The sequence below is a fragment of the Pleurodeles waltl genome, chromosome 4_2, assembly GCF_031143425.1.
Source record: "Pleurodeles waltl isolate 20211129_DDA chromosome 4_2, aPleWal1.hap1.20221129, whole genome shotgun sequence".
Lineage (NCBI taxonomy): Eukaryota > Metazoa > Chordata > Amphibia > Caudata > Salamandridae > Pleurodeles > Pleurodeles waltl.
In genome coordinates this window covers 593,284,413-593,311,109 of record NC_090443.1, presented here as the reverse complement: position 1 = coordinate 593,311,109, position 26,697 = coordinate 593,284,413, and the positions used below count along the sequence as shown (strand labels likewise).

At 45.6% G+C, this 26,697-nt stretch overlaps 1 protein-coding gene across 2 annotated transcripts in view; it reads left to right on the top strand.

Annotated features, from left to right (window-relative positions):
* DPYD (dihydropyrimidine dehydrogenase) overlaps positions 1-26,697 on the top strand; it is a 3,199,941-nt gene that overhangs the window by 221,311 nt on the left and 2,951,933 nt on the right. The window lies entirely within an intron of this gene.

Sequence of the window (26,697 nt, the reverse complement as noted above, 5' to 3'; positions counted from 1 at the left end):
TAATGGCCATCCGATTTGCAGCTCCCTCAGCAGGAGATACATGGCAACAGAATTGTCACTGGACAGATGTCAGGGAAGTTGAAAATCCAAAGAAACCACGGGGTATAGTCTGTATTCCAATCTGCAATTAGAGCATGACAGTGAGTACCATCAGGAAAGAAGGCATGGTGGCATACAACACAGCTAATAGAAGTCATGCCCATGGTAGACTTCCTACAAAGCAGGGGCACCCAGATTCGACCAATACATCAACAGGTACAGGTTCTTTACATAATCATACCATAGCTACACAATCATATATTCCATGGAACACACAGATCTACATATACAAATACAGCACTAAAACCATACAGAAACATAGGTTCCATACCTGTAGAATTGTTACTCACCTTTCTCAGTATACAATTACGTGCACCTTGGACAGCAATGTCAGTATGCAAACACTACTAGGTGCCAAACACATACCTATATACCCCATCCATTGTGAACGCACAGGCCATGATGCAAACCTCACACATTGTCCACTAACCATAACTGACTCATGTTAGACCATTTCACATTCCCCCTACCCCACTGGGAATAGGAAAGGATTAAGCTGTCACAAACCCACATTGCATGGAGGGAGTACTAACAAGGTACCAGCCACTGCACCTTCATCCATCTGTCTGGTACACCTCTCATGACTGTCAGCAATTACCATTTCCCAATGCCAATTAATACCTCAAGCCTCATTTTCAGATCAAACAGAAAATTGGCATATCATTGAGTGGAAGGAAAAGAGGATAGGGAAATGCCACACACATAGCTGTATACTGAGTTGTCCAGTACAAAATTGTATGCTAGGATCTGATGTAACTGTACATGACAAATCTGAACAAAGTGTACTGAACACATTACAGTCTATCAGTCAGCATCCACAACTCACACTTAGGCATGGGAACTCATGACTTCTTCACTGATGAAGCAAGCCCGGAGGAGTAATGGCTTACATCTACTTCAAGTTGTCCACATACTACACATAAATAGGTCCACTTCACATATCTGTATGTCATTTGAAGTAGTGATTGATGAGATCTGCCCTGGAATCACCGGCACGTTCTTCCCCTGCCTCTTCATCACTTGCCATCTCTGCATTTCCACCCACAGCTCCAGCTCTAGCTGCCTCACCCTCATCTGCAATCAATGGTATCTAATGTTTGTAGACTAGATTGTGGAGCATGCAGCAGGTAATGATTATCTGACATAACATTTGGGGCGAATAGAGGCGGACTCCTCCAGATAGGTCCAGGCACCTGAATCTGCCTTTAGGAGCCCAAATGTTAGCTCAATTACACGCCTTGCTCTTCCATGGGCCTCATTCTAATGGAATTCCCCTGTTGTGGCTGGGTACCTCGGTGGTGTCAACAGCAAAGGACAATTAGGCTAGCCGGAGCCCCTTGTGTACACAATTAATGTGAAATACAATTATTGTTTGTACGACAGCCTTGATTGTGATGACAGGAGACATAACTCACACACACACACACACACACACACACCACAAAGCAAACTTACCAAGCAGCCATGCCTTCTTTGTTTGTAGCTGTGCTATTAGATGTGGGACATTGCTGTTCCGCATGATATAGGAATCATGCACAGATCCTGGAAACTTAGCTGTGACTTGTGAGATGTAGTGGTCTGCCAGACACACTACCTGCACGTTGATAGAGTGGTAGTTCTTGCTGTTCCTATACACCTGTTCATTGGCACTCGAAGGCTACATGGGTGCCATCAATGGCACCTATCACATGAGGAATGTGTCCCATATCATAAAAGTCTGCCTTCACATAGGCCAAATCCGCACGTTGGGGGAAACCGATGTTGCTGTCTAGGTGTTTCAACAAGGCACACAGTACATCTTTCAACACCAGACTGAACATGGGCTGAGACAACCCTGCTGTTAAGGCCACAGTATTCTTAAAGGAACCAGTGCCTAGGAAGTGTAGCACTGACAAGACTTGAACGATGGGAGGTGTGCAATAGTGATTGCGAATGGCAGGCATCAGATCTGGCTTCAACTGTATACAAAGACCCATTATGGTCTGACAATTCAGATGATAGGTCTGGATGACATAGCTGTTCTCCATGGTTTCCAAGACCACTAGTGGTTGGTACACTGGATGGTGTCTCACTCTCCTCATGGCTATATTACTATGTAGAGAGAAGAAATTATACTATGAGTTGTGCAGTATGCACACATCTTTTACACAGGTTGAATTACCTGACACATAACATCTGTTGAGGATGCGTCGCACTACTGACATATACAATACAGCCCATATATATGAACAGATTCCAGCATCAATGCTGCACATTGGCTAACATATTTATGGGAATATACATGTTAAATTAATGTGTGTACAAGTATGTAACATGTAGCTGTCCTGCACTAGTCACACGTCTTGTAACCTAACAATAACTACCCGGGCCAATGGCTCTCAGAGTAGGTTTACATAGTCTCACCATTTATACTCCCTCATCATGTAAATTGTGGAATATATATAACCATTATGTTTCACATACATGATGGTACTACATATGTTTATACACTTATTTTGGTGGAATAGGTGAGTGACGCAGATTAATAAACACATCCATCGATGAATTATTCCAAAAAATGGCAGGCACCTGACCTACTGTACTGGACAGCTGAAGGTGGCCTAAGTCCAACGGCAGAAGTCGTCATGGCGGTAGGCAGACACAACTGCCGTGCAACTTGCCATTGGGTAACATTGCTGCCTTTGGAAGACTTGGGCCAGTGGCGATGGCGATGGCCCCCGGCAGTGACGGTCCTGTATGTGGGGGCCATGACCGCCATTTTCTGCAGTAATGCTCACTTGACTCCTGACACTGTTGCCAGCAAGATCTCCATGACGTAATCTGCTGTGTACAGCCTCCATAAGCCACCATAACACATCCTGTAGATGATCGGGCCCTGCCTTTACCCCGCAAGTACTTGAGAGGTTGGTGGATGAGGTCCTACCCCTGTATGAGGCACCAGCTGGTGAGTCCTATGCCTTAGCCATGTGCAACAGATGTGTGTGAGGTTGTATCAGGCATGTGCACTAGTGTTAGTGTAGATTCAGATGGCATGATGTGTAGGCATGTGCACTGAGAGTATGGGTATGTATGACAACTAGCTGTGACTGGTGTACACTGATCACTCCTCTTGGTATGTTGCCAGTATACATGATTTTCTCCTGGCTGTGTCATCCATGCAGGTGAACACCCATTAGAAGAATGGGAATTGATGTGCCATAGCCAAGCAAGTGCGGACCCAGGGGGTCCATGGCCTGCGGAGGCCCCATTGCAGAAAGCGGTGGGTGTACCTGAGAAGCTGGGCCCAGAAGACTTGTTGAAGTAAGCCTCAGCAAGGCCTACTAGTGCAAGGGGTTCGCCCTTCTCTGCACAAAGTCCTCTGACCATATAGAAAGAAGTTGGCACAGAAACTGAAATAAAAGACAAAGTTTATTAAACCTCATGAGGTGGTACTACAGTTTAAACAGCACCCTTCGGTAATGTTTGAAGTAGCACACTGAACTAAGAGAGCACAGTCCTTTTATACCCATGCAGGGGCTAAACGAAGGTGGTACAATTATAGAAGCAAGACTTACATACATGTAAGGTCATATGGAAATGCAAAGTCGACAGGTTGGAGGGGCTAACAGTTTCAAGGACTAGTTGACACAGTGTCTGTTACTGATTACTAACAGCTGCAGATCTTACTGGGCATGTGCGAAAGTGGGAGATGCTAAATATAACTTGACACTAGACAGATTTTCAAGAGTAGTTAACAGAAAGGTAGGACAGAGCACATGGCAGAGAAAATAGCTGCCATGAATACAAAATGGATTCCGCCAAATGTTCACAATAGTTGCTAAATACAATGGCCCTCATTCTGACCCTGGCGGTCTTTGACCGCCAGGGCGGAGGACCGCGGGAGCACCGCCGACAAGCCGGCGGTGCTCCAATGGGGATTCCGACCGCGGCGGTAAAGCCGCGGTCGGACCGGCACCACTGGCGGGGTCCCGCCAGTGTACCGCGGCCCCATTGAATCCTCCGTGGCGGCGCAGCTTGCTGCACCGCCACGGGGATTCCGACCCCCCCTACCGCCATCCAGATCCCGGCGGTCGGACCGCCGAGATCCGGATGGCGGTAGGGGGGGTCGCGGGGCCCCTGGGGGCCCCTGCAGTGCCCATGCCACTGGCATGGGCATTGCAGGGGCCCCCGTAAGAGGGCCCCTACATGTATTTCACTGTCTGCTGCGCAGACAGTGAAATACGCGACGGGTGCAACTGCACCCGTCGCACAGCTTCCACTCCGCCGGCTCGATTCCGAGCCGGCTTCATCGTGGAAGCCTCTTTCCCGCTGGGCTGGCTGGCGGTCTGAAGGAGACCGCCCGCCAGCCCAGCGGGAAAGTCAGAATTACCGCCGCGGTCTTTCGACCGCGGAACGGTAACCTGACGGCGGGACTTTGGCGGGCGGCCTCCGCCGCCCGCCAAGGTCAGAATGAGGGCCAATATGTCTTCTGCTAATGCTTAATCTAATCGCTATTAAATTACAACAGACAACCCTTTCAGCATTAGCTGAAGACATTCGTCTTTCTGGGATAATCTAAATATTCATCTTGTATATTTATGCTCATCATTTCAGCTATTTCCTTATCTAACATGTGTTGTGCTTTTATTTCTGTAATATTTCTTTTGGTAGGCATACAAGCAGTAATACACATGGAGCAGAACATTGGACCCCACTGAATACATATACAGCATGTGAAAAATATTGCAATCATTACACACAGGATAGTCAGTAGTTTCTAGCCCCAAGCGGAAACAAGAGCCCAAAACCATCCAGAAAAAGTCCAAGTACCAGTCTCTGTGTGGATTTCTGCATCAATTTTATGCAATTTAGATATTGCATCATATACTGAAGGTGAGTGATCTGGAATAAAAACACAGCAACTACTACTGATGATGCGACATGCACCACCTCGATCAGCTAATATCACATCTAGTACCATACGATTTTGGAGCGCTACAATCCTCGCAATTTGGAGCTCCTCAGTAATATTCCCAAGTGCCAGAGCTGCCTGATTGTTAACAGCTTCCACAACCCTAGTCAATCGTCTCACTTTCCTACTGTTTAACGCAGCTCCCACAAAGGAGAACAACCCTAAATTAAAATCAACATATTGTTTCAGGCTAGTATCCGTTTGGTCTACCTCATTTGTACCTATTGTCCTTTTATATCTATTTTTAATGATGTCATTAAACAGTTTAAAATCTTGGTGATATGATGCAGGGGCCAAAAACACAGGGGGTAATAGAAAAGATACATAACACACACCTGACCCCCCAACAGGTAGTTGGTAATATCCATAGTTACCACAAACAAAATATGTATTATGTGAAGCTGTAAAACTACAATATTTACACCCTCAATAGTTAAAATCAAGGTACAATCGCTTATCCCTACTGGAATTCGCCCAATGCTAAGTATACATAAATCTGCTTTAGTTTTTGTAACAGAAATCACAAATTGTTCTTTCATGTCAGACTCTCTTATATTTGTGAAGACATATGGTATTGAAACATTGTCCGGTTGATACTCTTCCCATTCCCATTTAGTTCCTTTGGCTTGGGGATACCCATCTTTGTCTTGGTAGCATACTTTCTTAAGGCGAAAAAGAAGTCCGCGCTCTGTATGTTTTTTCAGATGCAAACAAAAGCATATACCAAGCTTGAGAAGAACCATTGTGTGAAAAAGGAAGATTAATGAAAGGTGTTCCTCCTTTCTTTTGATGCGCAGGTATCATTCCACATACCCAACAGTTAGTAGTATTTGTAGCATTATGAGTATGATGCAACATCTGAATGAAAGTATTATTGAAGTACGATTGACGGTGCTTCTGCTCCTGATAGGGAAGCATAAAGTAATAATGATCCTCTGGTACTGGAGTAGTGGCAACAAAAAACTCACGAGCAGGAGCCTTCTTTTCAACAAACCAGGTGATTATTGCTATAACCACCAAAACAACAACAAACCCCATAGTACTAATGATCAGTTTGGTATTCATTTTAGCAACAGTGATAATCGACCCTTTCAGAAATTAATTAAAATCAATCGTTGGAGCTCTTATCCCTGGGCAGCCGCTGATTTCTTCACCACGGGCCAAGACGGGTGTCGCTACTCTAATGCATGGCAGATCCCCCCCCTTGCCACATTGGCTCTCCGTTTCACTAACCCAGGGCGGTAGCTCAACCAGTTTTCTCCAGCACTACGGGGTCTTTCCTCGGTCTCAAATTATATCGCGACACTCCAGAAATCGTATGGTCTGGGAAGAACTCCGCAGATTCGTCAGGTGATATAGCACGGCCTTTCTCCGTAGTCAAAATCTCTCGATGATGGGTCAGCACAGCAGGTTCCACCAAGGTAGGTAGCACTCTCTTGCAGTGAGTCTTATGGACCCAATTCTTTCGGTTCGTCACTCGAACTGCTGTCCTTGATGCAAGGAGCATCTATTCTGGGCCTCGCCACCTTGGTTCCAAGCTGCTTGATCTTTCAAAGGACTTAATCATCACCTGGTCACCAGGTCGGAGTTCATGGCCTTCACCTGTAGATCTGTCAAGAAGTGCTTCTCGAACCTGTTGATGAATAGAAACCAAATTGTCGGTTAACTGTGCCAAATAATCATTTATCAGGACACAAGGTACATCATATACAGAATTTAGCTTAGGAACTCCCAAATGTTCATTGGCCTTCCAAACACTATTTCGTAAGGAGTAAGGCTGATTCGAGAGTGTGGCATTGACCTAATAGACAATAATGCCAACGGTAATGCATCCGGCCAAGTTAAGGATGTGGAAGCCTGTATCTTCGCTAACTTCAGCTTCAAAGTAGCATTATACCTTTCCACCAACCCTGCTGATTGTGGGTGGAAAACCTCATGGAACTTCTGTTTGATCTCTAATCCTTTCAGGACATACTTAATAACTTCCCCAACAAAATGAGGTCCGTTATCATTCCATAAAAGTCTGCAAACACCAAACCTAGGGAAAAATTATTTCAAAAGCACCTGTGCTGTGGTAATGGCAGAATTATCCTTTGTGGGGTACGCCTCTATCCATTTACTGAAGGCACATACCACCACCAACACATACTTGAAATTGTTGCAGCGTTCAAGCTGAATATAATCCATTTGTAGAACTTCAAAAGGTGCAGTTGGTGTAGCAAACCCTCCCGCAGGAGTACGTGTCCCTTTTCCAGGATTGTATTGTAAACAGATCAAACAAGACTGTACTACTCTCTTAGCTGTACTGGAAATTTCTGGATGCTCCCAAACTTGCGTAAGCAACTTCGTTTTTGTTGAAGCTCCAACATGTGCCATCGGAACCATAGGTTGTACAAAAGCTATAGGCAATTTCCATTTATCCATCTGCTTATTCCACCAACAGCCCTCATCATCCAATTCTCCTTCTTCAGACCATTGCTCACGTTCCTCTACAGAAGCAGATTTCTGTATATCTAATACGTCTTGTCTAGCATTATGCCAACGTTCAGCTTGCGACTTCACTACATACATAGAGGTAGTACTTTGCTGCATCGCAGTCTCACGTGCTACGCGGTCCACAGGGGCATTACCTTGCCCTATCTTATCGGTCACTTTCTTGTGTGCACTACATTTCACAATAGCTAGTTTCTTTGGAAATGTCAATGCAGTCAAGAGGTTATGCACTAATTCTCCATGCATAATCTGCATCCCGTGGGATGTGAGAAAGCCTCTCTCCTTCCAAAGCAAACCAAAATCATGAGCCACTCCAAAAGCATAGCGGCTGTCTCTATAAATGTTCACACATAAGTCAGTACTAAGCTCACATGCTCGTGTCAAAGCTATTAGTTCAGCTGCTTGAGCGGACTTCTGTGGTATACGAGCGGTCTCCACTACCGTGTGTATTGTGGTGATTGCATATGCAGCTGAGGTCATACCGTCTGGCAACTTCAAACAAGACCCATCAACCCACAATTCCCCATCTACATCTGGAAGGGGCGTATCTTGTAAATCAATACGAACCCTTTGTCTGTTCTTCGGTAACGAATATACAATCATGTGTTTCTTGTGACTGAGGCTGAGTCACCGGATATGGCAACAAAGTGGCTGGATTTAGTGTTGCACATCTCTTCAGTGTAATGTGAGGAGCCAGCAATGTCAATTCATATCCTGTCAGGCGAGCGCTAGTTAAATGTTGTGTCTTTGTTTGATTTAAAAGAGCATCAACCGCATGGGGTACTAACACCAACAGCTTATGTGACAAAACTATCCCTTCACTCTTACGTATTCACACAGCTGTTGCGGCAACTGAACGAAAACACCCAGGCAACGCTCGAGCACAGGGACGCTGCTTATTGCCATGTGTCTGTACTAAAACTGACAATGCACATCCATCTTTCCCATGTACGTAAAGTGCAAAAGGCTTCATGTAATCTGGAGTACCTAACACTGGTGTTGAACAAAGGGCTTGTCGTAGCTGCCGGAAAAGCAGTCTCACATTCATCTGTCCATGGGAGGGGCATTGGCGTATCTTTAGTCAAAAGTGCTAGCAACGGTTTGACAATGTGTGAAAACCCTAATATCCATTGCCTACAAAAAGAAGTAAGACCAAAAAACATCTTTCTGAGTAGAGGGTACTGGTGTGTCTAAAATTGCTTGAATACGATCTGATGTAAGTGCACGGCCCTCCTTAGACAAAAGGTGACCTAAATAGGTCTACCTTTGGTCTACAATATTGCAATTTCTTTCGTGACACTTTGATGGTGTGAAGTAAGAAAAGAAAGTAAGGACAAAGTGCACTTTTCACATTGCTCAGGTGTATCAGCTGCCAACAAAATATCATCAACTTATTGTATGAGAGCCACACCTTCAGGCAAAACAAAAGAATCAAGTTGTCGTTTTAATGCTTGACTATAAATACTAGGACTCTCAGTATAGCCTTGAGGAACTCTGCAAAATCTATATGATTGTTTATTCAAAGTAAAACCAAACAAATATCGGTTGTCAGGATGAATAGGGATCAAAAAGAAAGCATTCTTCAAGTCTATCACAGAGAACGTAGTTGCTGTTGGGGGAACCAAAGTAAGAAGTGTAGTGATGTCAGATACCACAGGATATTGTGGTATCACAATCTTATTGACTTCTCGTAAATCAATAATGAATCGGTAAATCCTAGTATCAGTATCCTTTTTCAGAATAGGAAGAATCGGACTGTTACAAACATTATACGGAACTTCCTCAACAACTCCAACTGCAATAAGATCATGCACAATTTGTGTGAGTGCTTCTTTGCCCTCCTGTAAAATGTTGTATTGAGGCAAACGTGGCAATACAGCTCCCTCCTTGACACTAATATGTACCGGTGGAATAATCATTTGTCCCACATCAATATCTGAAGTAGCCCACAAAGTACTAGGGAGTGAAGCTAATGCAATATCCTCTTTAACAAGACAAACTCTTTCCATCACAGGATGATTATCATTTAAAATAACACGCACCCCTTCAGGAGAGCATCGTATTGTAGCCATGAAATACTTGAGCATATCAAGACCCACAATATTGTCTGGTGTATTTGGAGAAAGCAAAAAATGGACATGGAGCAGTAAATTTACTGTATCAACATGGAATGCAACTGGTTGTGACAATGCGCTAGGGGAAGGTGTTCCATCGAAACCTATCGATGTAATGGTTAAGCCAGACAGGGGAGCCCTTGGAATCAATTGTTTAGACAAGGCGCTACGAGTAGCTCCTGTATCAACCAGAAACTGATCAGTAGAACCCAAAACATGTACTGTAACATAGGGACCCCTCTGATCTACTGGAACTTCAACTGATTCCTTACCCCATCCTAGGCAATCCTATGCATAAGCAGAATCTTGGAAATCAGGCTGCACATAGCTAGACCTCTGGTATTGGTTCCGTCTATCAAAAGTGTTAAACCCATCCTGCCCTTGTACATTAGCATCAACCCTAGCATGATCATTCGTGCTTCTTCTAGGCCCTGAATATCCTGAGCGATTTCTCATTTGTCCCCGACCACGTGAACACTGCTGAACACGTAGTGCTGGACAATCGGCAGCCCAATGCTCAAATTTCTTACAATACGCACACTGATCAACAGACAAATTCGAACAAGTGTAAGAAGAACCATAAGATCCACGTCCACCTCTATCACTACCTCTAAAAGGCAGACCATAAGCTTGAGCCAACATAACCTTCATCTTTAATTCTTTAATCTTTTTATCCTCGCCACCTTTTGCTTCTAATTCCTGACGTTCATAATACTGAGCCATAGTCAAAAAAGAAACCGGAGTAGAGGTAGTCCATGAACTTTCACTAGCTTTTAGACGACTAGCTATTCCTGGTAACAGATTTGCGACATATTTATCGACAAACAAATGTCTGCCCGTATCATCTGACAATAACTGGCTGCTAAATCATGAACTGCTTCTTCAAAGCGTGTAAAGAAATCAGAGACCGATTCATCTGCCTCTTGCTTACAAGATGCTAAAACAGTCCAATTAATCTTTTTAGGGGGAATAATCATTTTTAACTTAACTAATATGGCTGCGGGAAGATCTAGAATCAACTGATATGGCTTTTTCGCAGGTTCCCTATCCCCGTCCATCTGTTCTAATTCTTTCCATGACGCCCCAAAAACTACACCATCATCAACTTTACGAACAGTTCTCCACATATCTGGCGGTAATATCAATCCAAAAAATAAATCGATGTCAGCCAAAGTCATAGTACAAGAACTAATTGGTCCCTCAACTTCCTCATCCACGGGTCAGGTAATGCTGTTTTAAGTGCCATTACATCTGCCCTATTCCAAGGAGTATACACCCAATTATAAATAAAATAACCCTTAGCATCAGCAGAAGTTTTATCATCACTTGTACCCAATCCTTTAAGAGGAACATACAAAGGCGCGGCCTCCCGCATTGGTTTCGCGTGAACTATCATAGTCTTATCTGTTCCGAAGATGGAAGCTTGCACCCCGCCAGTCTGAGATGTCCGTGCAACTATGTCCACGGCCCTTTTCTCCTCTTGCAAACGCACTGCCACAACACATAATTTCACCAAACGCCTGATTGCATCAGCCACCTGGGAGAAAACAAAAAGACCATCACGCATTTGCTTAAGATCAGCTGCTACATCATCGGGCTCTAACTCATCAGAATATTTCCGATATAGTTCAATAACTTCTGTGCCAAATGCCTCAGTAAAATATAGCTGCTCCTTTTCCGTCCACCCTTTCATGTTGTCTAAAAGTTCAGAAGCAGAGACAATGCTACAAATTGTTTTACGAGCAATAGATCTAAGCTCAGATGCATGGTCAGCAGGCAACATAGAGCGACTGTCTCGTATCTTCTGTTGCTCCGAACCGGAGCCCTTAGCTAACTGAGGGGCAGAAGGAACGACATACGAAGGTGGAGGGCGATCTAGTTACAAAAAATCATTGTGTGGTTTATTAAGGATAGGATAGAGAGGTTGCCTAACCGTGCATTGGCCAGTTACCTGTAATTTACGTTCTTTCTCTTCTAGCTCCTTTAAGTCATTTATTTCTTTCTTTCTCATTTCCAATGCTTTCACATATACATTCTTCCGCTGCTCTTTCTCAAGCAAGGCTTGCTCATGCTTCACTCGTCCACACACTTCTTTCTCCCACATTCGTACACAGTCAAACATATCTTGCCTAGACCTTCGCTTACACATACATTGTTCCACATACTCAATCTTTCGCAAATCAAATGACCCATGCATAGGCCAACGTAACTCAGGATCCGCACGAGTGTATTTATTCCATAATGTGCTGTACATTATAGAATAAGGACCATGTTTAACATACATATCTCTATTGGGCGTCCCCTCTGGGGGTGCCAGTTGCGATTCTTCCATGCTCAAATTGGTACCATTACAAAAGCAACACATACTACGAAGTGCGCTAAAAACAGGCATGCCAAAAATAGTGCAGAATATGCAATATTATAATCAAAGTAGCACTTAAGGTGCCGTTCAAATAAAAATGTAATTGGAAAAAATTCTCCTCATTACCTGCCTATATAAATTGCAATTTATATATCAATTCAAAGGACACAAATTGACTAGTCACCCAAAACACGAGAGCCACAGTAAGTAGTGCTAAACTTCATTACCAAACAAAGGCATCAAAACCCACAGCAAGTGCCGTAAAACGGCTCTTACCAATCACAAGGTGTCCAGGTTCCATCTGCCAAGTTCTAAAATCGACCAAATGATCACTGCATGACGAATGAACAAAAAGGATCTCAGTCGAGGACCTGCGCCACCTTGATGGTAAAATCAGAAAGAAGGGAAAACGCTGTGGTTGCCAAGACTCAGGTCTCCTCAGGCATTGATTATCTGCAGCGAGATCCCAATCCTTCGTCGCGACCAATCCGTCGGGCGTCCGAGTCGTCGATGAGTCCCTGTACAAGCACCAATTTGTTGAAGTAAGCCTCAGCAAGGCCTACTAGTGCAAGGGGTTCGCCCTTCTCTGCACAAAGTCCTCCGACCATATAGGAAGAAGCTGGCACAGAAACTGAAATAAAAGACAAAGGGGGTTCTTCCAACTTTGGAGGAGGTGGTAATCCGTCCCAAATGTGACGGATTTACCACCAGCCGTATTACGAGTTCCATAGGATATAATGGACTCGTAATACGGCTGGTGGTATATCCGTCACTTTACCGTCACTTTTGGGACGGATTACCACTTCCTCCAAAGTTGGAATAACCCCCAAAGTTTATTAAACCTCATGAGGTGGTACTACAGTTCAAACAGCACCCTTCGGTAATGTTTGAAGTAGCACACGGCACTAAGAGAGCATGGTCCTTTTATACCCACGCAGGGGCTAAAAGAAGGTGGTACAATTATAGAAGCAAAACTTACATACATGTAAGGTCATATGGAAATGCACAGTCGACAGGTAGGAGGGGCTAACAGTTTCAAGGACAAGTTGACACATTACTGTCTGTTACTGATTACTAACAGCTGCAGATCTTACTGGGCATGTGCGAAAGAGGGAGATGCTAAATATAACTTATCACTAGACAGATTTTCAAGAGTTGTTAACAGAAAGGTAGGACAGAGCACATGGCGAGCACATGGCAGAGAAAATAGCTGCCATGAATACAAAAGGGATTCCGCCAAATGTTCACAATAGTTGCTAAATACAATATGTCTTCTGCTAATGCTTAATCTAATCGCTATTACATTACAACAGACTGTGGAGGCTCAGTCGGACCCTGACCCCACCTAATAGCCTGCATTTTGGCGTTGGCCTACCCTTAGGTGGATGGACGTTTTGAGGGCAGCACAACAGCCACAATGGGGTAAGTACTTACAGAAACCATGTACTGTGCTCTGATACATTGGCCCTTACTGTCACACTTTACCAGCTGTGACAATGTAGGAGGTGCTACATGTATGTTGACTACAGGGATTATATGGTACTCTATTTGCCTGATTGAGAGAGGGACACCTGGACCCAGGCTATCACGTGTACGTATAGATCACCTGTGTAAATATACATCTATGTCTGCGTGTGGAGATGTACAATTGACAGTGCCACATGTGTCTCCACCCAGCCATATATACATAAATGTAGCCTGCTGTAGGTGCTTACTTGTCCAGTAATTTCTGGTCCATGAATCAGGATGTGTGAATATGTAGCTCTATGGTGGCTGATCACTCCCATCCATGTAAATGATCTGTATTTGCTACATATTGCCTGGCAAATGTGATTTTGGGCCTAGTTACCTTTTGCCTTGGTACATGTATTGACCTCATGTGAGTCTGCCATCTCATTCAGTCAACAGGTATGGGCAGATTTGGACTGTACAAATGGGTTTGTGGTGCTGTTCCCATTGTCCCTTCATATGCATACTATGGGGTATGTAAAAGTTGTAACTGAAGGACATCCAACTATGGGTGTCTGATATTTTGTATTTGGGTGTACCATGCATTTCCATGCCATTATAATGTAGGTGATTCACTATTATCCCAATGCCCTTCTATCAGAGGAGGTAAGTCATTGGGCTTTTCTACACTTAGAAGTGCAAGGTGCATTCAAGATCTGCCAATGGCTTAGCAATACTGGTGCTTCATATGGTCTTATCTGCCTACATCATTCTCACAAATGTTATTTGGGGTCGGCTCTAGTGTAGAAGTACAAATCGTGTTACTCTTAGCCTAGGTGATGTGGGCAGGCATTGATTTAGCCTTACTTCATACTTGGAAAAGTGATGCGTTGTCTGTACTGCTATTTGTCATCAATGTGTAGTTGTTGTGGCATTTGTTGTAAGTGCAATGGCAATGGTGTATGTCCATATGTGCATCACGTGTACGTTATTTCAGTGGGATGCGTGTGTTGCGTGGACCTAGGTACTAGTATTCACATGTCAGGATTGGTGTGAGTGATGTGCTTTCACTCATGTTGACATGTAGCGGCTCCGTTTCTGCCTGCCACATGATATATAAGTTGCCATATTAGGTATCAGTTGGCAGCCCTTTGTTTAGTTGTAGTTACACTGCTGTCTGTGTATGCCAGTGGATGTATCATGTGTGCTAGATAGGACACTGTTGCCGTACATGCATGTTTGGTGTTGGGTATCTGTGTATGGGTATTGCAACAAAGCCTCTGGAATTTGATACATGTTGTGATTTAGCTGTTCTCGAGACATGTATTCTAAGATACTGATGGCACCTGAATGGGACCGGTTCATGTTTTACATTCATCAGGGATTGTATCCATAGTGTAAGATCTGCACTGAGGGTTCAGATGGGCATGTGATGTCAATAGCAGGTGCTGTGTAGTTAGTCATCAGAGTTGCCTTCACTTGTATGGTACATTAGTTATGGACATGGGCACGTCTTTGAGTTGAATGTGAACATGCATAATGTGGTGTTAACTGTCAACTGCTGTTCTTAAAGATGATAGGAGAGATATGACCAGGATTAGGACTGATTTTAAGCTTTAGCAATGCCACAATGTGCATGCTGACATAGGTTTACTGGTGATTTGATGGAAGGCTCAGATGTGGTACCTTACATGGACTATGATATTGGTGAGAGATATTACATGAAGGGTTGGATAGAAGTAACATATTGTGACATGAGGCAGGATATGTGGTATCCTATATGGGATGCCGTAGCCAGGAGATGTACAGCTACAGTTATGCACGTTTGTGTGGGTATGTGAAGAATGTGATGACCCTCTCTCTCCCTCTCTATCTCTCCCTCCCTCTTTCTCTATTTGTGTGCATCAGCAGGAGAAGGAGACAGGGCACAGATGAGTGGGGATGCTGCTGGCCACGAGAGTGCTGAGACCACCGACACAGTGGCCCTGAGGGTGAAGGGAGACCAGATCTTACACATCTTCAGAAGCCTCCTCCAGTGGACACTCGCTGGTGGTGGCGGACACTTCTGGGACCGCCCCAGCACCATCTGTGTCCACCACCCCCCTTTCTACCGCCACCCTCCCTGTTGCTCCCCACCTAGTTGTCTGTGCCTACTCACCTAGGATGGTAGGTGTCTCCTTCACTGCAGGCACCTCTGCCCCTGCCAGCCCTGCTGCCCTTAGTGAGGAGGCTATTGACCTCTTGAGGCCGATCTCTGTGGGTCAGTCTAACATCATGAATGCCATCCAGAGACTGGCAAAGCAATTTCCGCAGAGTATTGCATTCCTGGAGGGCACTCACAGAGCACTGCCTGGCCTACAGAGATCCTTCCAGGCTCTGGCCTCCTCACTGATGGCAGCCAGTCACCCTTTGTCTTCTGTCCCCCCTCCACCTTCCTCTTCCCAATCCCAAACCCCTTTTCCCCGACCCAGGCAAAGCACACAGACAGACAAGCATGCATCCACCTCAACATCCAAGGGTGGTGCTGACAAACACAAGCACCACAAGACCCACCACCAGCATGTACACAAAGAACACCTACCTGCAGACGCATCAACAATCACTTCCTGCCCTGATGTCCCCACCAGCCCCAGCACCACAGACACTACACCTGACATACCTGCAGTCACCACACCAACATTCACTGATACAGCCACAACACCAATCTTACCCATAGTCATCACGACAGCAGACCCTCCGACATCCACCCCAGTCACCACATCCAAAGCCACCGTAACTACAGACACACCCACATGCAGCACATCCACCATGCCTGCAGTCACCACCCCAACAGACACTCATCCATCCACCATGGCATCTCCCTGAGCTCCCCCTCCTTCCAAGACACATAAACACCCACATTCACCCACCCAACTGACACCCATCACCCACAAGCCTACCTGGCACACACTTGTACCCAAAACATCCTCCAAGGTACCTCTTACAACATCTCCCTCTCCCTCCACTCCCAAACACTTTTGCTATTACCCCTGTGTGAGTAACACGTTTTACTTCTCAAAGTTGTGCCTCTTCCCTACTCCTTTCCAACCCCGTGCTATCCCAAACAGTACGTGTCCCTCCCCAAGTCCTGCCACCCCTGCAAATTTCCATGCTCCTTCCCCACCAAGACGCTGCCTCCTAGGAGTTGTCAGCCCTCCCCTAAGCTTCGACTTAAGCCCTCTTCCCAAGCCCAAGGATCATCCACCCAGGCCAAAACTCAAACCCTCCCTCCCCACACCCCCTCTAATCTTTGAGGTGCCTGCCTGCCCTCTTTAGTCCCCAAACTGTGGAGGTTACTTGGCAGTAAGGAGTCAAGTTGGGGCACAGAAACGTGCATATTGTGCATGTAGCACTTTTGTGGTTGGACTGACCTCTGGCCTTGAACACTTTATCAAAATTATCTATTTTTATAATATAACAGGGCCAACCTGCTATTGGTTTCATGGTTACATCTTTGTTGAGTGTTAATTTACTTAGGCCATTTTGGTCTTGACTGATATTGTGTGTAAAATAGAAAGGTACACTGTTCCATAAAGATATATAGTGTGATAGGAATGCAGGGTCGAAAGCAGTCAGTGATATCAGGAGAGCCCTCAAGCACCCAATAGGATGACAAGCTTCATCACTGGGCAATCTCCTCATCAGACCGGTGCTGCAATGTCTGGCGGACCACCCCTAAAATCGGGATGGTGCTAAACCATAGATAATTTATCACATTTTGTGTCTGAAACGGATACTGACTATGAAAAAATATAAGTAGATATATGTAGGAGAGATAGGGAGAGTTAAAATTAGCTCTGAGTCTTAAACATCACTTTAATGAATCAGGGAAAGGTTCAGGCCAAAATTTAAAACCATAGAGAGTGAATGCGGGAATGATGTCCCACTACACTCTACATAGAGGAAAAAGGTAGTGTCCCTAATCCTGTCAAAATATGGTCAACATGTTTTGCGTCTTGATGGTCAATGAATGATCCCATGACGCTTCATCAGGACCGTAACCACTACTTCTCCTATTCAAAAAGTGCAATAAAAAATGCTAGGTAGTCACTTACTGAATGAAGACAAATCGTCAACGTCAGTTGGTCAATCAGTCGCCCAGCATACAAGTGAAAGGATAAAAGTGCATTAGTGCAAAGGCAAAAAGAGACACACAATGTGGTGCAATCACAGCAAACAGATTCCCAATGTGCCACAGACGAAAATAGAAAAAATTGAGAAATGGGCTTACCATCCCATAGTTGAGAATGGGCTTCCTAGGAATGTGCAAGCCTCAACCAAAGGAGAATTACTAGGCATGAAAACAGCGTGGTAACGTACAAATGAAATATACATTGAAATATTCATAGTTTGAAAACAATGGGAGGCAACGCCAAATGCACAATAGTAAGTCTGGTCATGTAACACAGAGATGGAGTTAAAAACTGTCACAAAATATTCAACATACATTAATCCAGACCAACACCTAAGCAAAGGGGCTTTTTTACTGCCAAAAACCAGTGTGACAAACAATGGTAACAATAGTAATGGTCCAGAGTCATTAGACCCTATGCACAAAGGAAGACTTACTTCAATTTAGGGCTTTCGTTTCCATTACACGGGGTCCGTTTAGAAAGTGCATGCTCCTTACTTCACTGGGGTTTGCCTACGTCTAGCCCCAGCTTCTTAGCTCCTAGTGGGCTTAACGTTTGTTGTAACCAATATTAAATCGAAGTAAGTCCTCCTTTGTGCAGAGGGTCTAATGACTCTGGACCAAAGAGCCAGTTGACCACTGATTAGATTAGGAGAGGGCTGGAAAGGGGTGTGTTAAGGGGACTTACTCACAACAGTGGATGGGCTCAGCCAGACCTAACCTCTGAGATAGAATTTTTGCCATCTTGGATTTTGGGAGAATGTTGTTCCCTGGGATTGATGTTTGCCACACTTGCCAGGAAGTGGTCACTCAAGAGGGTGGTGGCCTGCACATGATTGGTCAAGAGTGCACCCTGCTTTCCACCCCAGTAGCAAGGATAAAATTGGCAGAGCTGCACCCCCACCTCTGTTCCCTACAAGGAACAAGACATAAAAAAGGACTGCCTTGCTGGATCCCTGACCTTCACCTGGACAATGCACTCTGAAGGACCGCACCGGCTGCGCATTTGGGCTTCACCACTAAAAGGACTTTTCCTGTATTCAACTACTTCAAGAAGGGCCTCCCTGTTTGCTGAAAAGTTCCAGATACCCAGACAGGATTTCACGAGGGGCTCATGGAAAGCAATCGAACAACGTTGACTCAAAAAGGCTTGCTATGGAGGGTCCTCTGATGTTAGAGAGGAAAAGCTCCAAAAAGGTTTCTAAGTCCGAACGTAATAAGTTGACCAAGGCTTCCTATGCAGCTTATCTGGGGAAGGATCCAGGAGGTCGACTTCAATTTCAAGTTTGTCTTGGGGGAAGATTAACATCACAAAAAATAGCCTAAATCCGAAGGTATAATTCTTCACCAAGGTTTTCTACTATGCGTATCCGAAGAAGGCTCCAGAGAGGTTGGATCCAACTTGCGACGTTGTCCAGGATTTTTGTTGTTTTTATTGTCTTTTTAAAACTGAAAATATAATCTAGTTTTATAAATTGGTGCTGGATTTTTATTGTGTTTTATGTTTTCCTTATTTACTCTTTTGTGATTTTTTTTTGTGTTTTTTTTTTTGCTTTACACACCTGTCTCCTAAATAAAGCCTAACTTTTCGTTGCCAAGCTACCAAGTGTTGAGCTGGGATTAATTTATTGAGACCTGACTGGAGTTAGTGGGGGTTTGTGGCCTATTGATAAGTGCAGGTACTTACCAATTATACACTTTCCAACATTTTGCTACTGTTTAGGAGTTCTTTAAATTTCTCTTTAACTGATAAATCTGATTAGTCATACTCGTCCCACTCAATGGAAGAGTTGATATGCAGACATGCTTTCAAGACGGGCTACTCACCTGAGAAGCAGGATGTCTGCAGGGGCGATGGTATGCCCCCGACCTCCAGGAATACCTCTTGGCACTTCCTGGTGTACACAGAAACTCCGGCAGGTGTTTCAAAAGGAAAGGGGGAGTGGAAGAGAAAGAGGCAAAACACTGCCACGTCTTGCCAGTCCAGCCAGGCACCATGTATCTTCGGGGGGCAGGTCGTTGTTGACAGAGTGATAGTAGAGTTAGTGCACTCAACTTCCTTGAAACTGAATCTTTCTTTCTGATATGGGCACGGGAGCGCTAGAAGAGCACTGGGATACTCCAGCACTTTTCTTGGATAATAATAACTGTTGGCACAATTACTAACACTGCATTACCAAAAACCCAAACTGAGTACCATAACAATAAGTACTGTGACACTAGGGCTGGCATCACAGAGATTCACTGTTGCACACTACAATTAGAACTGTGGTTGCACTTATCATGCACAAGAAAGACAAACAAGGGCATTAATTTTATCACATATAACTTTCCTGCGTGCATAGGGTTAAACTAAAAGGAACAAAAACAATTCAAGAAATACAAATGTCCATTCTGGGTTTAAACAGTTAGGGGGACACAGTTTGATTTGGTTTCACTGTGTGTGTGAAAAACCCTTCAAAAGCAAATTCCTCAAACCTGAAACACAGGCATGAATGACACAATTTAAATCCAGGAGTTACACTATTAGAGAAAGAAAAGCCACAGCAGATTTCCTGAAGCACAGTTAGGCACGTAACTATAATAGTAATGTAGAATGTTCAGAAATGCATTTGTCTCTTCAAGATAAGCACTCTTCCAAAATACAAGGTCTGAAATACACCAGATGTTCTAGGAAAGCACGGTGCTCAAAGAACAAACTCCCTGGAGAATACTAGTCACTTAGCTGCAGTCTTTACCAGAGTGCTGGAGGAATGCCTGGTGTCAGCTGGTATAGGAACGAAGAAAAAAATTGCCTCAAAAGTCCTGAATACGTGGATGACAGCAGGTGCTGGACTGCCATATCAGATGCTGAGACCAGGAAGCAAAACAAAGCCACGCATGGAGGCATACTTCACTCTGTTATTTATAGCCAATCAGGAAAGCAGTTGAGTTTCCACACGTGGATGAGTCACCACACCCAATTAGAAGCACATGTCTACACCACGCCCTAGTAGAAGCACATGTCTACACCTGCTCAAATTAGCAAACAAGCATTGATAAAACCAATTGTGTAACACAGCACATTATGTTTACTTAGAAACATAAAGGTTTAACCAAGAACAGAGATATGATTTAACCCTAATCCCTGGGGATGCTGACAGATAATGCAGGAGGCACCTTGGGGATTCCTGACAGTCCTCCCCACCAAGGACCATCTCAAACGGCGGGGCTTGAAAGTGTGCAGGAGATGGAATTTTTTAGTAAGATGTGGAGCATGAACTGTGGACGCCGGTTCCCAGGATTTGTCCTCAGGCCCATAGCCTTTCCAAGCTAATAAATAGTGTAGAACACCATGGACGTGCCTGGAGTCAAGAATTTTGGGCACTTCAAATTCCCATTGCCCATATACTTTTACCGGGGGAGGTGGTGGGGCATCGTGGGTATCATGGGAATAGGGACGGAGTAACGACAAATGAAACAAGGGGTGTACCTTGAAATCATCTAGCAATGTCAGTTCTACTACCACACGATTGATGATTTTGGCAATAGGAAAGGGGCCTAGAAATCGGTGGATTTAATTTTCGGGATCTTGCAAGATGGAGATTTTTTGATGAGAGCCACACCTGATCTCCTATCTGGTAAGAGGGGGCAGGTCTCCTTCTTTTGTCTGCTTGTTGTTTTTTACTTGAGCTTGGTAGACTTTTAAATGGTGTTGTACTTGTTTTTGAATCTCCTGTAATTCTTTATGGTGTTTCTGTACTGATGGGACTCTTTTGGATGTTTGCGACCCAGTTATAGGTAGCATATTTGGCTGCAGACCAAACAAACAGTAAAATGGGGATACTCCTGTAGCCATGTGAAGACTGTTGTTATATACAAATTCAACAAGAGGTAAAGCCTTATCCCACTCAGTAGACTATGGCCCTCATTCTGACCTTGGCGGGCGGCGGAGGCCGCCCGCCAAAGTCCCGCCGTCAGATTACCGTTCCGCGGTCGAAAGACCGCGGCGGTAATTCTGACTTTCCCGCTGGGCTGGCGGGCGGTCGCCTTCAGACCGCCCGCCAGCCCAGCGGGAAAGAGGCTTCCACGATGAAGCCGGCTCGGAATCGAGCCGGTGGAGTGGAAGCTGTGCGACGGGTGCAGTTGCACCCGTCGCGTATTTCACTGTCTGTCCCCTCTTATGGGGGCCCCTGCAATGCCCATGCCAGTGGCATGGGCACTGCAGGGGCCCCCAGGGGCCCCGCGACCCCCCCCTACCGCCATCCGGATCCCGGCGGTCCGACCGCCGGGATCTGGATGGCGGTAGGGGGGGTCGGAATCCCCGCGGCGGTGCAGCAAGCTGCGCCGCCGCGGAGGATTCAATGGGGCGGCGGTACACTGGCGGGACCCCGCCAGTGGTGCCGGTCCGACCGCGGCTTTACCGCCGCGGTCGGAATCCCATTGGAGCACCGCCGGCCTGTCGGCGGTGCTCCCGCGGTCCTCCGCCCTGGCGGTCAAAGACCGCCAGGGTCAGAATGACCACCTATGTGTCAATGTAACATCTCAGGATTTGCTCCAGCAATTGGTCGGCACCTTCCATCTGCCAATCCATTTGTGGATGATATGGAGAGGACAAGCGGACGTCCATACCGACAGAGGAACATAAGCTACGCCAAAACCGTGTTAAAAATTGGGGGTCACGATCGGAAACAATTGTGGTGGGCAGCCCATGAAGCCATACAATGTGTTGGACAAACAAATCAGAGAGCTTGGAAGCCGTAAGGAGGCATTTTAATGGAACAAAATGAGCCATTTTAGTTAGGTAATCTACAACCGCCCATATGACAGTGTGTTCATTGGAAGCTGGGAGACCAGAAATAAAATCCATACTTATGGTATGCCAAGGGGCCACCCGAATTGGCATGGGAAGTAACAATCCTGTGGCTGGAGTATGTGGGGTTTTAGCCTGAACACAGGTGGAACAAGACTGGATGCAGCTTCTGACATCCTGCACAAGTGTGGGCCACCAAAATCATCTTTGACAGAGATCTAACATCTTTTTCTCACCCGCGTGACCTGCGAGGACAGAATCATGTCCCCAGTGTAACACTGTATCCCGTAATTCTTTGGTAGGGACGTACAACTGATCAGCATGGTTTAGTAAACCCTATTTTTCATACACATCAGTTGAACAGGGAACCTTGTGTTGGGCTACCCGTATTTCGTCAAGGAACTCTTGGGAAGTGCACACAGCCATGATTTTTTCTGGGGGGTATAATGCTTCTGACCTGTTCTAACGCAACATCAGAGGAGAAACCCATCCTAGACAACGTGTCTGCCTTTTGTTGTGTAGTACCGGGCCTATAGGTGATTACGAAGTCGAACTCGTTAAAGGATAGAAGCCAGTGTAATTGACGAGGTGTAAGGGCCTTGGTCGCTTGAAAAAAGTGTAAATTACAGTGATCTGTGTAAATAGTTATGGTGTGTCTAACTCCTAGTAGGCGGTGATGCCATTCCTGGAAGGCAAGCTTGATGGCCAGAAGTTCCCGCTCGGCCACTGCATAATTTTGCTCTGTGGGTAGCAATTTCTTTGAGAAGTAAGCTACTGGATGGAAATGCCCAGACTCGGGATCTCGTTGGGAAAAGACACCACCCACTGCCATTTGGGAAGCGTCTGCTTCCACAAAAAATAGCTGGGCCGGGTCGGGATGATGGAGAATGGGTTCTTCATTGAATGTGTTTTTAAGATGTTGGAAGGCTTTCACAGCTTCTGCATTCCAGAGGAACTTAACCCCCTTTCATAGGAGACGAGTTATGGGAGATACCATGGTAGAAAAGTGGGGTATAAATCTCTGATTCAAATTTGCGAAGCCCAAAAACTGTTGCACTTCCTTGATGGATGTTAGGGCTACCCAATCCAGGATAAAAACCCTTCAAAAGCAAATTCCTCAAACCTGAAACAAAGGCATGAATGACACAATTTAAATCCAAGAGTTATGCTATTAGAAAAAGAAAAGTCACGTAAATTCTCTTTTAGACTTGCACTGTCACTTTTTGTAGTACTTGAGCTCAAGCAGATTTCCTGAAGCACATTTAGGCAAGTGTTAGAAATGGGGTCTTTCATTGACAGTCAGGTTACCCCCGTTCAAGCAAGGACCCTCACTCTAGTCAGGGTAAAAGAGAATCACACTCAGCTAACCCCAGCTTACCCCCTTCGTAGCTTAGCAGAGCAGTAGGCTTAACTTCAGAGTGCTAGGTGTAAAGTATTTGTACCAACACACACAGTAACTCAATGAAAACACTACAAAATGACACAAAACCAGTTTAGAAAAATAGGAACTATTTATCTAAACAAAACAAGACCACAACGAAAAAAATCCAACATACACAAGCCAAGTTATGAATTTTTAAAGATTGAACTCAAAAATAGCACTTAGAAACACAAATTTTTCGATGAGGTGTTAACACGGCGTCGTGACAGAGTCATTCCCAACAAGCTGACACGAGCTGCGCCGGACACGGAGTCGCGTATACCCCCAAGTACAGTACCTTTGGTGAAGAGTGAAGACAAGTCGATGCGCAAAGTCAGGGATCACAGCGTAGGTGCGAAGCGTTGAATCCGCGCACTTCGAGCGGCGTCAGTCACGACGTGGTGCGGAGACTTCCACAGAGTCGCAGACTTCAGTGGGGCTGCAGAGGCATCGGGCCTTCGAAGGTCGTTGCGTTCCAGCGAAGATCACGGAGTCGGGTGCAGGCGGCATCACCGGATTCAGCAGTGGCGTCGGTCCGAAGTCGTCCAAAGTAGATTTCCTTGGATTTCCACCAGCTTTCCTTTCAAGGGCCCAGGGACTGGATAGGGCACCACTTGTCAGAGCAGGAGTCTCTCCAGAGACCCCAGGTGCTGGCAGAGAGAAGTCTTTTCTGTCCCTGAGACTTCAAACAACAGGAGGCAAGCTCTAAACCAAGCTCTTGGAGATTTCTTCACAAGATGGAAGGCACACAAAGTCCAGTCTTTGCCCTCTTACTCTGGCAGAAGCAGCAACTGCAGGATAGCTCCACAAAGCACAGTCACAGGCAGGGCAGTACTTCTCCTCAGCTCTTCAGCTCTTCTCCAGGCAGAGGTTCCTCTTGTTTCCAGAAGTGTTCTAAAGTCTTTGGTTTTTGGTGCCCTTCTTATACCCAATCTCTCCTTTGAAGTAGGCCTACTTCAAAGTAAAGTCTCTTTTGAATGTGAAATCCTGCCTTGCCCAGGCCAGGCCCCATACACTCACCAGGGGGTCGGAGACGGCATTGTGTGAGGACAGGTAAAGCCCTTTCAAATGTAAGTGACCACTCCTCCACTCCCTCCTAGCACAGATGGCTCATCAGGAAATGCAGACTACACCCCAGCTCCCTTTGTGTCACTGTCTAGTGTTGGGTGCAACCAGCCCAACTGTCAAACTGACCCAGACAGGGAATCCACAAACCGGCAGAGTCACAGAAATGGTATCAGCAAGAAAATGCTCACTTTCTAAAAGTGGCGTTTTCAAACACACAATCTTAAAATCAACTTTACTAAAAGATGTATTTTTAAATTGTGAGCTCAGAGACCCCAAACGTCACATGTCCATCCGCTCCCAAAGGGAATCTACACTTTAATCAAATTTAAAGGTAGCCCCCATGTTAACCTATGAGAGGGACAGGCCTTGCAACAGTGAAAAATGAATTTAGCAATATTTCACTGTCAGGACATATAAAACACATTACTATATGTCCCACCTTAACCATACACAGCACCCTGCCCTTGGGGCTACCTTGGGCCTACCCTAGGGGTGCCTTATATGTAAGAAAAGGGAAGGTCTAGGCCTGGCAAGTGGGTACACTTGCCAAGTCGAATTTACAGTTAAAATCGCAAACACAGACACTGCAATGGCAGGTCTGAGACATGATTGCAGAGCTACTTATGTGGGTGGCACAACCAGTGCTGCAGGCCTACTAGTATCATTTGATTTACAGGCCCTGGCACCTCCATTGCACTTTACTAGGGACTTACTAGTAAATCATATATGCCAATCATGGATAAACCAATCAACAATCCAATTTACACAGAGAGCATATGCACTTTAGCACTGGTTAGCAGTGGTAAAGTGCTCAGAGTTCAAAAACCAACAGCAACAGATCAGGAGGCAAAAAGATTGGGGATGACCCTGCATCAACTAAAAAGTACAACATGACCCCCTACCAGCCTAAAGCCAGGGGAGAACAATCAATACCTTGATGTACTTCCCTGATTGGGGTGATAGAACAAGGACCCAGGCCCACAACAGCAGGGGCATGTTCCAGTTCTACACCTTCCTGACTCCAGTTGGATCCCTTTGTCCATATTCTCAGGGCCCACTGAGCTAACCCATTGGGAACCCTTCTCCTCATCTGCAGATACCATCTGTGCAGCACCTAACTTTACTTTGCTCACTGATGTATCCCAATGGGCATATAGTACCACCAGGGCCAACACAGTGGTGTTGTCCACTCCACCCATGGGGTTTGACTCCCCTCCCTCCCCCCCCCAGGGGCAACTCTGTCCACCAGGACAGCAAGCCACTGTGCCCCCTGACAACTGTCAAGGAGGAGAGCCCGACCTCAGGCTTCTACAACCACTGTGACTGTGGAGAGTGGGGGGGGCGGTAGCCCCAGGTGCTTGGTACCCTTTGACCACTCTCCCTTCCACCAGGTCAGGGATAACAATCAGACCCTGGTCCTCCCCTCTGGGGCTCTGTACCCACCCTGCAGGAGCAGCACCCCCAGAGTCCAAAATTGTCAGGGTGCTTGTAGAAGCAGTCCTGCACAATTCTCCCATCAGTGCAGGGATGTTAACCTACAACTGGTCCTCCAACCTGGGGTCTGTACCTTCAGGTTGAACTAGGGCCAGGGGTGAGGCTTCCCTCCCCCTGCCCTCTCTTCTGGGGTCCTGCACCCCCCAACTAGGAGTGCCCCCCCCCCCATAAGAGAGCATGGTAGGGGCACTGTTAGCAGTAGTCCCTTCCTCCAGGTCAGGGGGGGGACACCCTAAACCTGGCCTTCCAATCCAGGGTCTGTACCCACAGACTGGACCACCGCC